The following is a 13,215-nucleotide window of genomic DNA, read 5'->3' as shown; positions in this document are numbered from 1 at the left end:
GTGGCAGTCAATGGAGAGAATGGCAGAGAGGGGTAGCAGACACTGAACGGTTGGTAAGCTGGATAAGTCTGGCAGCAGTATTCATGACAAACTGGAGGGGGGATAGCCTATGTAAAGGTAAACTAATGAAGAGGGAGTTACAGTAGTCAAGGCAAGAGATAACCTGGTAGTGAATTAGGTGAATTAGCTTTGTGGTGTCATTGGTTAGGAAAGGGTGTATTTTGGAGATGTTGCGGAGGTTGAGATGGCAAGCTTTGGAAAGTGATTGGATGTGGGGCTGAAATTAGAGTTCAGAGTCTAGGATTACACCTAGTACCCTGGCATGTGGTGACAGGTTGATGGTTGTGCCATTGGTCTTGACAGAGAAGTCAGGGGGGAAGGGGCACATGGGGGAGGAAATAGTAGGAGCTCAGTTTTGGATAGATTGAGTTTGAGGAAGTGGTGTGACATAAAGGCTGATGTGTTGGTCAGTAAGTTAGTGATACGTGAGAAGGAGCTGAGGGGTAGAGAGATAGATTTGGGTGTTGTCAGCGTAGAAATGATGTTGAAAGCCATAGATGGCTATCAGATGACCCAGGGAGGAGGTGTAGATTGAGAATAGGAGAGGTCCAAAAACAGAACCTTTGGGACCCCTATGGACAAAGGAAGAAGAGAGGAGGAAGTAGAATTTGTAAGTGAAACTGAATGTACGGTGGGATAGGTAGGATGAGAACCAATGAAGAGCACAGTCACAGGTGCCGAGGGAATAAAGTGTTTTTTTGAGGAGGGGGTGGTCAATCGTATCAAAGGCAGCTGAGAGGTCCAGAAGTAGGAGTAAAGAATAGTGTCCATTGGTTTTTTCTGTTAGTAAATTGTTTGTGAGTTTTCGGAGAGCAGTTTCTGTGGAGTGTTGAGGGCGAAATCCAGACTGAAGGGGATCAAGAAGGTTATTCTTGATGAGGTGATCGCTCAATTGGCTATAGACCAGACATTCAAGGAGTTTGGAGGAAAAGGGGAGAAAGTAGATGGGGCATAGGTTGTTAAGATTGCTATATCTTCTAGTTTATTTTCACTGGGTCTTCTTGTCAGTCTTTCACGAGTCCTATTATGAAAACAGGCACATAAACTTAAACTTTTCTTATTCCGCCCTGTAAGTTTCTGTCATATGCATGGTGCAAAAACAGCAAAACGCTGATATTTTCTTAAAGTAAAACTATACTTTGCTGGGGAAAAAAACAGTCTTCTGTGGGATTTTAGCAAACCTCAATATGGATTTGTTACTTGCTTCTTTTCTTTATATAAGTAGTGGCATGCCTTTCTACTGACGTCTTCAGACTGAGTGTTTAGTAATAAGGACCTTCTGCCATGAGCACAGATTCAATCCCAATGTTGTAATTAAAGATTCAGTGCTATCACAGCACCTTCATAGATGAATTCCCAAAATATCACCAAATATCAAAGGTTCGGTGCCATACTAAGGGCAATGCTGGTAATGCTGAAAATGTAATCTCAAGCTCTATGCTGGTATCTGACAGTAGCAAGTAAGCCAATTATTATAAGTGTGCAAGGGAATTTCTAGTGCACTCTATAAGATTCAGTGCTATCAAAACACCTTCGTAGATGAATTCCCAAAATATCACCAAAGATCCAAGGCAAGCTGCCATACTAAGGGCAATGCTGGAAAGCTGAAAATGTCATCTCAAGCTCTATGCTGGCATCTAACAGTAGCAAGTAAGCCAATTATTATAAGTGGGTAAGGGCATTTCTAGTGCACTTTATAAGGGTTCATTCACAGGTGGCCAGGGAGCTGTAAAAGCAGGCAATTGAGCTGTGGTTTTACTATACCCCAACTGCCAACCTAAACCCATGAATGCAGCTGTTCAAGGCTGTACTTATGCCCCAGCTGTGATGCTTTGCTTCATGGTCAAGGCAGAAGTTAAAAGGCATGTTACATTTGACAAGTGGGACTACCAACAAATGCAAGCTATTCAAGTGAGGCCATGCCGCAGCTATGTGGAATGCATGCAGTGGCAGCGCAGTGTTTAGCATTTCGAAGGTTAAAGCAGGTGGTGAGGAGGCAACATATCGCCTCCTCACTGCCTGTCAAAAAATATTTTTTGGGTATTCAGAAAAAAAAAAATCACAGTTGAGTGCAATGCATCACTGCAGCCTGAAATGTAATGTTTAATAACATTTTACAAAAGGGCAACTATAAGCCAAACTAATCTTAAAACAAATTTTGTGTGTAGCTCCACACAGACCAAACTATTCCGTTTGCAGTTTTATCACGCTTTATTTTAAAGGTCTCTTGGACACTTGCTTGGAGATCTTTTCCCTTCTGTGATTCTTAATATCCACTTGCAGCCAAATCGCACATCATCTGCTGAATATTGAGCAATAGGGTGACCCAGCCATTGCAGCAATCTTTATTTATCCTTGTGTAGATTCCAAACAGGATATATAACAAAGGCTGGCATACTGCTTGGCAAAAAACCATTAATATATATATGTGATGTGGACTAAAAGATATCCAGCGTGGCCCATTTTGCCAGGATGACAGCAAACAACTAAAGGGCAGCTCACATGTGGCAAGACATTCAGCCCGTATCTTTTGTGAGCTCAAGGTCCCTGAAGCATAAACTTAAATGGAAAATAAATTATTCATTAAAATTCTATTTTTTTGGGGAAATAATTGCAACACAAGAGATTATTAGACTTTCAGCGCTGAATTATTATTGGAAATTGAACACGCGTGGAAGCTGTTTTCAGGCCGCTTTTTCAAATAACAGGTTATAATTCAGCTAAAGGAAATTACGAAACAGTGTTGGCATTTTCATTAAAATAGTTACTGTTTTATAAAGCCTGAATGCGATGCCTGGCACACTATACAGAATATAATTTTACAAAATCCTGTTTACAGAGTAGTTACAAAAAAATCTGACCACTACATTTCCTTTCCTTTACGTTTTATTTAATTTAAATATAATACTGGGTGCACCAATGGTAACAGTTTCATGTAGAATGTGAGGTTTTGTAAAGAGATAAAGAGAGAAAGCACAACTTTAAGTGAACCCTGTGTGAAACTAAAATAAGCAAAAGGTCTATGTGCAAAAGAAAATAGTAGATCCTCTTTTCCCACTTTCCACATTACCTAATGCTGCTCCGTTGAAGAGAAATCTTCCTCTGAAGCCTGCTAAGAAAGCTACACTACTGGCAGTGTAGATCTCCTGGCTCCCAGCTTCCATCAATCTCCATGCCACCTCTGTGCCCTGTAGAGATGTTGACGTCATCAAGGGGAACTACAGAGTGCAAAGGGGACCAAGAGATCAAGAAAGTAGTGCAGGAAGTGGGATGAGTGACTCTTCCAACTGTGTATAATCTGAGCTTTAGCTATTTAGCTTTGTAAACAGGTTTTTTTTTTTGTAGCTAAATGGGTGAGGTTACCCTTGTAAATATATGAAAAGAAGAACAGGGCTGTACCTAATGCCTAGAAAAAAATTATATGTAACTTATTTATAAATACAGTATTGTTATAGTAAAGTATATGCAGTTTTTTTGTGCAGTGCCATTTTTTTCTGTAGTAAAGGAAGCTTTCTAGTGTCAGTTGTTTGGAAATTGTTTGAACTTCATGACTAGCAAAGTGTTACATTCACTTTTTGAGACTATAAAATGATTGCAGACGTCTAGAGCCACTTTAATAGCTCCCCTGGCATGCACCCAAGAGAGCAGTGAATGTATAGTGAGAGGTTCATGTTAGGTGCTCAAGAATACTATTGCTACTTAGTTAAACATTTATGGCAGGGTCTTATCAGTGCTATCAAGAACGATTGTTCTCCAGAGAGCGATTGACACTTAACCAAGCTGATCTCAAGTCAGTCAAGTCAAAGCCTTTTTTTGCATAGGCAGCAGTGAAGATATCATTTAGCCACATTAGTCACTAACATTTGCAACAAAATCTCCATTCCTCAATGCTACAGTGAATATGTCCTCAGATGTAACTATAAATGCTCTACATCAAGCACTTCCCATGGTGCTATAGCGATTATGCATCTCATTATGCCATTGTGGATGCCTAGTAGGGCTGAGCTTCAGGTTTGGGTCAAGCACAGGTTCAAGTCAAACCCAGCTTGTTTGCAGTTCTGGAAAACAGCAAACAAATGCAGCTGTTTGCGTTCTGTAGCCACTAATTACCAATAATGCACTTCCTGGCTTTTGAACTGTGGTCAGGTGGATGAGAAGGACCTATAATTGAGGTTTTCTTATGTGCATGTTCCCCCACTATAAAAAGCAGGGTTCCCAGCCTTAAGGCAGATCAAGCGGAGAACAGGGTCAGCATATGGCCACAATGAGTATGGTCAAGCATAGACTGAAACCATACAGTAAGTGTCCTAAGCCCACCCAGCCATATTCAGCATAATCCTTGACCAGGTAGATGTTTGTTCTGCAGCTGCTTAAGTGGAATAAAAAAAGTAATCCTCCCCCCATGCCCAGCATCTCAATGCCAGTTTAAAAAAAAAACTGCTAGTTTTTATAGTTGCTCCCATTCTGGCTTTTTGAGTTGTCTTCTTTTGGGGAGCCTATGACCAGTACTGCTGCACCACTGCTGAGAAGGCCTTTCCTCCCCCCAGCTAGCATGTAGAACGTAATGTTTGGGTATCACTGGATCATGCAGTCAACAGTAAAGACATGGGTTTCAGCAAGCATGGGGGATTTTACATCTTCTTGACAGCCCGCTGAGTACATTTGCTTGCAGCTAGGAAGGATGGTGCTAATGATGCTACTTCATGTCCTCTGTCTTGGTAATGGTGACAGTGCAGTCACTGCTCCCTCCTCCATGGACATATTTGGTGACTCCTCAGAACTGCCAAAGATTATGCAATGGCCCAGGCATACTGTTTTGCAAATGGTAAGCCTGGGGGACAGAATTCATACTGGATCAGAGATTCTGGAAGCACTTCAGGGTTAAGCTAAAAAGTGGCTGGCCCCATGCCATCATGTTTGACAATGACCTTGCCTGCTGGCAGGGAAAGTTTACACATGTACCTTGCCTGGCACATGTCCTGAACCTGGTGGTGTAGCAGTTCCTAGTTAGGTACCCTGTCTAACAGGGTGTTCCGTGGTAGGCCAGAAGATGCAGAGTGTACAGCCAGATGATGCAGTCATAGCCAGCAAGTTTTTACCTAGCTCAAATGCAGGGGCCACACAAACCACCTGAAAGCTGCCTGATATGCAATTCACCCATGCCCTAGAACTCAACTTTGGCTATACAGCAGGGCATCAATGAGTATGGGATAAGGACAGGCTTTGCGAAGCTAGCAGCTCCTGATTCAGAGCATGTGCAAAATCTTACATTCACCACCATTCAAAGAGGTGACCAGAACAGCGAGCTGTGATGAGGTGGGGATTAGTGACATGATTCCTCTGGTGTTCCTGCTACATTGGTATAGTAAACCAAGTACAGCACTAGGAGGAAGGTGAGAACTACTGTGTCCAACCTTCTGAGGTAGAGCCAAGGGATTGAGTTCTGGCTGTGAATTTGAAATGAGGCAGGCTTCCAGAGGGACATTTTAACCTTCCCAAACCCAACCAGAGGGGGCGCACAATAATTACAGCAAGTACCTAAACCATATTATTGTATACTACTTGGGGTACAGGGCTGATGTGGACACTCTTCAAAGTGAGGACCCTATAGAGTATTGGGTGTTCAGGCTAGACTACTGTCTGGAGCTTGAACAGTACATGCTGGGACTCTGGCTTCCCCTGGCTCCTGTGCACTGTCTCAGATAGACTTCAATGCAGCAAGCATTTTGAGACAAAGAGAGAGACAAACCATTTGTCCCCTGATACCATGGACCAACTATTTTCATAAATATGAACTAGTCCTGGATAAGCAATGATTACAAAATTCCCTTCAGCTGTTGCTTTCAAATAAACTTTTACTTGTAATTCTGCCTGCTAATTTACACTATTATGAGCTCTTGCTACTATTATCAGCACTTACCACCTCTGCTGGAATACCATCATTACAAGCTCCTGCCACCTCTCTTCGATTTCCATGATTACCAGATGCTGCCTCCTCTGCTGACCTTTCACCATTACCAGCTACTGTGGCCTCTTTTGCCCTCTACTGTACTGTACAGCTGCCATACATAATGTTTTCACAGCTGCAAAATTTCTAATGTTTGCTGCAGGGTAGATCATGTCAGCACCTGTGGTAGTGAGCTCTTGTTGATACTCAACTTGGGGTTCCCCAGGGCGCAGAGTCTAAGCCCCAGTCTGCTTCTTCACCACAGCCCCTGATGGTGGAGATGGACTTGCAGCAAGCTGGGACCAGGTCGCGGCCCCCAGTTACGCCCAGCTGAGGTTGAGGAGACCGCTCGCGGGAGCAGAGTATAATGGGAGGAGACAAACGGAATCCGATAGGCTAGCCGAGGTCAGGACAGGTGGAAAACAAGCAAGGTCAGAGAAAGAAGCCAGGGTCTTTACACAAGTAGTCAATATAGGATTCAGGCAGTAGCAACACACAGGAGCTCAGACAACAAGGAAGTTGCTCAGGCAAAGTGGGCTAGACTGAGCATGTCTTATATAGACAAGCAAACTAGGAGGCGGGCCAGGAAGTGATGGAAGGGAAGGAAATAAAACCCAGAGGATAGCAGATGACACCCAAAGGTGAGCACAGACAAACACACATGTGAAAGGAATCAGGAGCAGCAAGGAGGTAAGAATAAACAAACAAGAGGCTAACTTGTGACAGATCATGCTCTGTTTTTCCTAGTTTTTGGCCTATTCCAGTGATCCCTTATTTATTGGTGGCTATTGCCTTTCTTAAATAATACACTAATAATTATTTGTCTCCCCCTCTTACATTGCAGCCTAAGCAAACTTCTTACATCGTGTCCAGTAAATGTGAAAATGTTGTGGCTATTGTCTTTGCACCCTAATCTAACTGCTAATGTACTGTGCAGTGACTGTAAATATTATGTGGCTATTGTCTTTGAAATAATACATTCTAATTTTTATTCAGGATAGAAAGTGCCCTGTCTCTCCCTCTTACACAGTGGCTTAATCAAGCTGCTTACATATCCTAAATGACTGCTTACATGTAGTAAATAATTTGTGGCTATTGTCTCAGGAATAATAGACTCTAAATTTTATTTTAGGATAAAAACATACCCTTCTCCAGAATAAAAGATGTGTTTTTTTAAGCATTTTTGTGCACTCTGTTTTGACATTTGTATTGCACATTTGAAGCAAAAGTGTACATTTTCCTATTGCTGCTTCCTGTTATTCAAGATCTGTTGTGGCTTGCTATTTCCTCAAGTCAATTCAGTATTATGTATGGTTAAAAAAAAATCAGGTTGTATCAGCAAAACTACCTAAAAAAGTATATTTTTCAAGCTGTATTTAATCATATTGGGGGATGCTGCTGTATGCAACAAAAGTAAGAATCTATTACACATGCAAAATATGTGATGCTAGAATATGATGTCGTTGACACTGTGAGAATCACACTGTTTCATAATACCACATACAGCTTAAAGGTATCTCCTAAGCAAATAAGGACCCTCTCCCAGCTGTACAATATTTTTTTTCATTAGTACATATCCCCATGGCAGTAGGGACATGGCAAGTCTTTGCCATAGACTGCAGTAGAGTTCAGATTTAAGTTTGCTGTTTTTGGAACTCACAGTGGGTTAGACATCTGTCCTAAAAACAAAAACCCAGATACATTCCAAATCCATAATGTCCAGCTCCCACTTCAACTCCATCTATGTACACTGTAATTAAAACCTTCAGCACCACAATGATATGTTCACTATGAATTATAAATAATGTTCTTTGCCACAGTAGGAATGTATGTGAGGCCCAGTGACTACCCACATTAGTTCGTCAGAATTGCCCATGAAACTGTTACAGATTTGTCCATGAAAGGCTTGGCACATCTACAACATACACTTGTCATGACACAGCAATACTGAATTTTAATAAAGAGGAAGTTTGACCATATTTTACCGCAAATCCAATCAATGTCATACCTACAGAACAAAATTGAAAACATATTGATGAATATAGATCAACTTTATACTCAAATTTACATTAGTAATTATCTCTTCTATCTAGAAACAACATAGAAGTCTTTGCGAGGTCATGTTCTTGATACTGCTACCCCTAATATATATGTCAGTAAAGATTAAGTGACATTGATTAACCACCTGTTAGCAAGTAGAATATAATTATTATCTTGCTTGTGAAGAAACTCTAGGGAATGAACACTGCTATGACCTTAGTAGAAAATCAATCAATAAATGAATAGAACTGTTAGACCTGAGATCCAGAGCCATGCATTCCAGTTAAACGATTTCCCTAAGGTAGAAGATTGGCCTTGTTCCTATTGTCTGCAAACTCACTAAACATTGTTTGCTTAGGTAAATTCTGAGTTTTTAACTCCAGCTTTCCAGAGGAGTAGGTAACTGAGTTTTGGCAGAACATCTAAATAAAAGGAAAATGAAAGGTATTTGAAGCGTATGAATTATTAGGTAAAAAATATTGGATATGTATAAAATCCTATTAATGCCAAATTCGCTCTTTATTCATTGTAAAATGATGATTACATTATCATTAACATTAAAGTAGGATATACAGTGGGGCAAAAAAGTATTTAGTCAGCCACCAATTGTGCAAGTTCTCCCACTTAAAAAGATGAGAGAGGCCTGTAATTGGCATCATAGGTAGACCTCAACTATGAGAGACAAAATGAGAAAAAAAATCCAGACAATCACATTGGCTGATTTGGAAAGAATTTATTTGCAAATTATGGTGGAAAATAAGTATTTGGTCACCTACAAACAAGCAAGATTTCTGGCTCTCAGACCTGTACCTTCTTCTTTAAGAGGCTCCTCTGTCCTGCACTCATTACCTGTATCAATGGCACCTGTTTGAACTTGTTATCAGTATAAAAGACACCTGTCCACAACCTCAAACAGTCACACTCCAAACTCCACTATGGTGAAGACCAAAGAGCTGTCGAAGGACACCAGAAACAAAATTGTAGACCTGCACCAGGCTGGGAAGACTGAATCTGCAATAGGCAAGCAGCTTGGTGTGAACAAATCAACTGTGGGAGCAATAATTAGAAAATGGAAGACATACAAGACCACTGATAATCTCCCTCGATCTGGGGCTCCACGCAAGATCTCACCTCGTGGGGTCAAAATGATCACAAGAACGGTGAGCAAAAATCCCAGGACCACACGGGGGGACCTAGTGAATGACCTGCAGAGAGCTGGGACCAACGTAACAAAGGCTACCATCAGTAACACACTACGCCGCCAGGGACTCAGATCCTGCAGTGCCAGACGTGTCCCCCTGCTTAAGCCAGTACATGTCCGGGCCCATCTGAAGTTTGTTAGAGAGCATTTGGATGATCCAGAAGAGGATTGGGAGAATGTCATATGGTCAGATGAAACCAAAATAGAACTGTTTGGTAGAAACACAACTTATCGTGTTTGGAGGAGAGAGAATGCTGAGTTGCATCCAAAGAACACCATACCTACTCTGAAGCATGGGGGTGGCAACATCATGCTTTGGGGCTGTTTCTCCGCAAAGGGACCAGGACGACTGATCCATGTACAGGACAGAATGAATTGGGCCATGTATCGTGAGATTTTGAGTGCAAACCTCCTTCCATCAGCAAGGGCATTGAAGATGAAACGTGGCTGGGTCTTCCAACATGACAATGATCCCAAACATACCGCCCGGGCAACGAAGGAGTGGCTTCGTAAGAAGCATTTCAAGGTCCTGGAGTGGCCTAGCCAGTCTCCAGATCTCAGCCCCTTAGAAAACCTTTGGAGGGAGTTGAAAGTCCGTGTTGCTCAGTGACAGCCCCAAAACATCACTGCTCTAGAGGAGATCTGCATGGAGGAATTGGCCAACATACCAGCAACAGTGTGTGCCAACCTTGTGAAGACTTACAGGAAATGTTTGACCTCTGTCATTGCCAACAAAGGATATACAGTCATGGCCGAAATTGTTGGCACCCTTGATATTTCTCCAGGAAATCATGTATTTCTCACGAAACGTATTGCATTAACACATGTTTTGCTATACACATGTTTATTCCCTTTGTGTGTATTGGGACAAAACAAAAAAAGGGAGGAAAGAAAGCAAATTCGACATAATGTCACACAAACCTCCAAAAATGGGCTGGACAAAAGTATTGGCACCCTTTCACAACTGCGGATAAATAAGAATGTTACAAGCATGTGATGCTCCTGTAAACTCACCTGGGGCAAGTAACAGGTGTGGGCAATATAGAAATCACACCTGAAAGCAGATAAAAAGGAGAGACGTTCACTTAACCTTTGCATTGTGTGTCTGTCTGTGCCACACTAAGCATGGACAACAGAAAGAGGAGACGAGAACTGTCTGAGGACCTGAGAACCAAAATTGTGGCAAAATATCAACAATCTCAAGGTTACAAGTCCATCTCCAGAGAACTAGATTTGCCTTTGTCCACAGTGCGCAACATTATCAAGAAGTTTGCAACCCATGGCACTGTAGCTAATCTCCCTGGTCGTGGACGGATGAGGAAAATTGATGAAAGATTGCAACGCAGAATAGTCCGGATGGTGGATAAGCAGCCCCAAACATGTTCCAAAGACATTCAAGCTGTCCTGCAGGCTCAGGGAGCATCAGTGTCAGCGCGAACTATCCGTCGACATTTAAATTAAATGAAACGCTATGGCAGGAGACCCAGGAGGACCCCACTGCTGACACAGAGACATAAAAAAGCAAGACTACAGTTTGCCAAAATGTACTTGAGTAAGCCAAAAGCCTTCTGGGAAAACGTCTTGTGGACAGATGAGACCAAGATAGAGCTTTTCGGTAAAGCACATCATTCTACTGTTTACCGAAAACGGAATGAGGCCTACAAAGAACAAAACACAGTACCTACGGTAAAATATGGTGGAGGTTCAATGATGTTTTGGGGTTGTTTTGCTGCCTCTGGCACTGGGTGCCTTGACTGTGTGCAAGGCATCATGAAATCTGAGGATTACCAAAGGATTTTGGGTCGCACTGTAGGGCCCAGTGTCAGAAAGCTGGGTTTGCGTCCAAGATCCTGGGTCTTCCAGCAGGACAATGACCCCAAACATACGTCAAAAAGCACTCAGAAATGGATGGCAAAGAAGCGCTGGAGAGTTCTGAAGTGGCCAGCAATGAGCCCAGATCTAAATCCCATTGAACACCTGTGGAGAGATCTTAAAATTGCTGTTGGGAAAAGGTGTCCTTCCAATAAGAGAGACCTGGAGCTGTTTGCAAAGGAAGAGTGGTCCAAAATTCCGGGTGAGAGGTGTCAGAAGCTTATTGATGGTTATAGGAAGCGACTGATTTCAGTTATGTTTTCCAAAGGGTGTGCAACCAAATATTAAGTTAAGGGTGCCAATACTTTTGTCCAGCCCATTTTTGGGGTTTTGTGTGACATTATGTCATATTTGCTTTTCTGCCTCTGTTTTATATTTGTTCCAATACATACAAAGGGAATAAACATGTGTATAGCAAAACATGTGTTAATGCAATACCTTTTTTGTGTGAAATACTTGATTTTCAGGAAAAATATCAAGGGTGCCAACAATTTCGGCCATGACTGTATAACAAAGTATTGAGATGAACTTTTGATATTGACCAAATACTTATTTTCCACTATAATTTGCAAATAAATTATTTCCAAATCAGCCAATGTAATTGTCTGGATTTTTTTTCTCATTTTGTCTCTCATAGTTGAGGTCTACCTATGATGCCAATTACAGGACTCTCTCATCTTTTTAAGTGGGAGAACTTGCACAATTGGTGGCTGACTAAAGACTTTTTTGCCCCACTGTAACTCTCACACATTATAATGGGTCCAATACATATAGTTGTAGGCATGTGCATCAACTGCAATATAGTTGGTGAATTACTGTATCTACTTGGATACCACATACAGTTTAACATATTTTAACAGTGGCAGTTCATTTTTTTTATAAAGATCACATGTTGATGATTCTCTAAAATGTATAACAAATGGGGGAGACTACCCTGGATGTGATGCAGTAAACCATATTAATTTCAGTTATCTTAAAAAATCTCTGGCCAAAAGGAGAGGTAATACTCACATACACTTTTCCTCCACTGGAGCTAATTGGACAAAGCTCTGTTGGGTTTTTTTGCCTTCCATTGGATCAACTGTTGGTAAAGGTTTTTGTATATGGAGATCCTCTGTTTATTTATTGTAATTTTTTTTTCTATTGGTTGAACTAGAAGGATCTAGGGGAGGTAAGAGTGAATAGTGATGGAGATTGTCCTGGTGACAGGGCAGCGGAGAATAGCAGACTTCCAAGGTTGTAGGCAATTTCTCTTCTAATTGGAGCTAGAAGCATGGGCATCACATGGGACGTGTGACAAAGTCTAGTTGAAATTATTATTATTATTATACAGTGTTTATAAAGCGCCAATGGTTCACTCAGCGCTGTACATTACAAAGGGGGACAGAACATGTAACAGAACAATACCAATACAATGCAAAACATGAGGGGATCGAGGGCCCTGCTCTTTGGAGCTTACAATCTAGGAAATGACAATAGCATGAGAGATAGTGTGCTGAGGAAAAGACTGTAAGGATACAGAAGTCAATCAAGATCATCTTTTACGTATATATAACATAAGATCAAGAGCATTTTAGGGTCATGAAGTTGGTACTAATCCTTGATTATTACCATATTTTACCCCATTCCACATGTTCCTTTACTCCTCCAAAAAACCTCAGGCCCATATAATTTTAACGTTCCTAAGTATTTGATATTGTAAACTGCAAAGACCAACAGCTCTGCCTATAAACTTAGCCCCCTTTCAGCTACATATTTTTTCAGTATAACAATCATTTAACATAGCTTATCACAAGAATGGAGTCCCTATAAAAAAATGTAATTCACACTTGCCTGGTGGTGCTTGATCTCTAAATGCGTTCCTTGTTTGTTGCATCCAACCTAATTTTATTGCATTTTCAAATATTTTTTTAAAGCAAATAACATTGTAACTCATGATGTATGACTAAGTAAAACAACATATCCAAAAATCATATCTCTAAAATGTGGACAGCCCCATCTCACTTACTTATTACAATCCTATCCTTAGATTCACATACACAGCCAGTCTTTTCCACACAGCTATGACCTTTCCAAAAATGTAATTAATCTTTAA

General features: G+C 41.2%; 1 protein-coding gene across 1 annotated transcript in view; it reads left to right on the top strand.

The window, feature by feature from the left end:
• The window catches only part of RIMS4 (regulating synaptic membrane exocytosis 4), a 266,003-nt gene that overhangs the window by 229,190 nt on the left and 23,598 nt on the right, over positions 1-13,215 (top strand). The gene's annotated exons all lie outside the window — the stretch shown is intronic.

Source organism: Staurois parvus, unplaced genomic scaffold (genome assembly GCF_062004578.1).
Source record: "Staurois parvus isolate SC_StPar_1 unplaced genomic scaffold, SC_StPar_1.0 ptg000151l, whole genome shotgun sequence".
In the NCBI taxonomy this organism is placed as follows: Eukaryota; Metazoa; Chordata; class Amphibia; order Anura; family Ranidae; genus Staurois; species Staurois parvus.
This window is presented reverse-complemented; position numbering and strand designations above follow the sequence as displayed.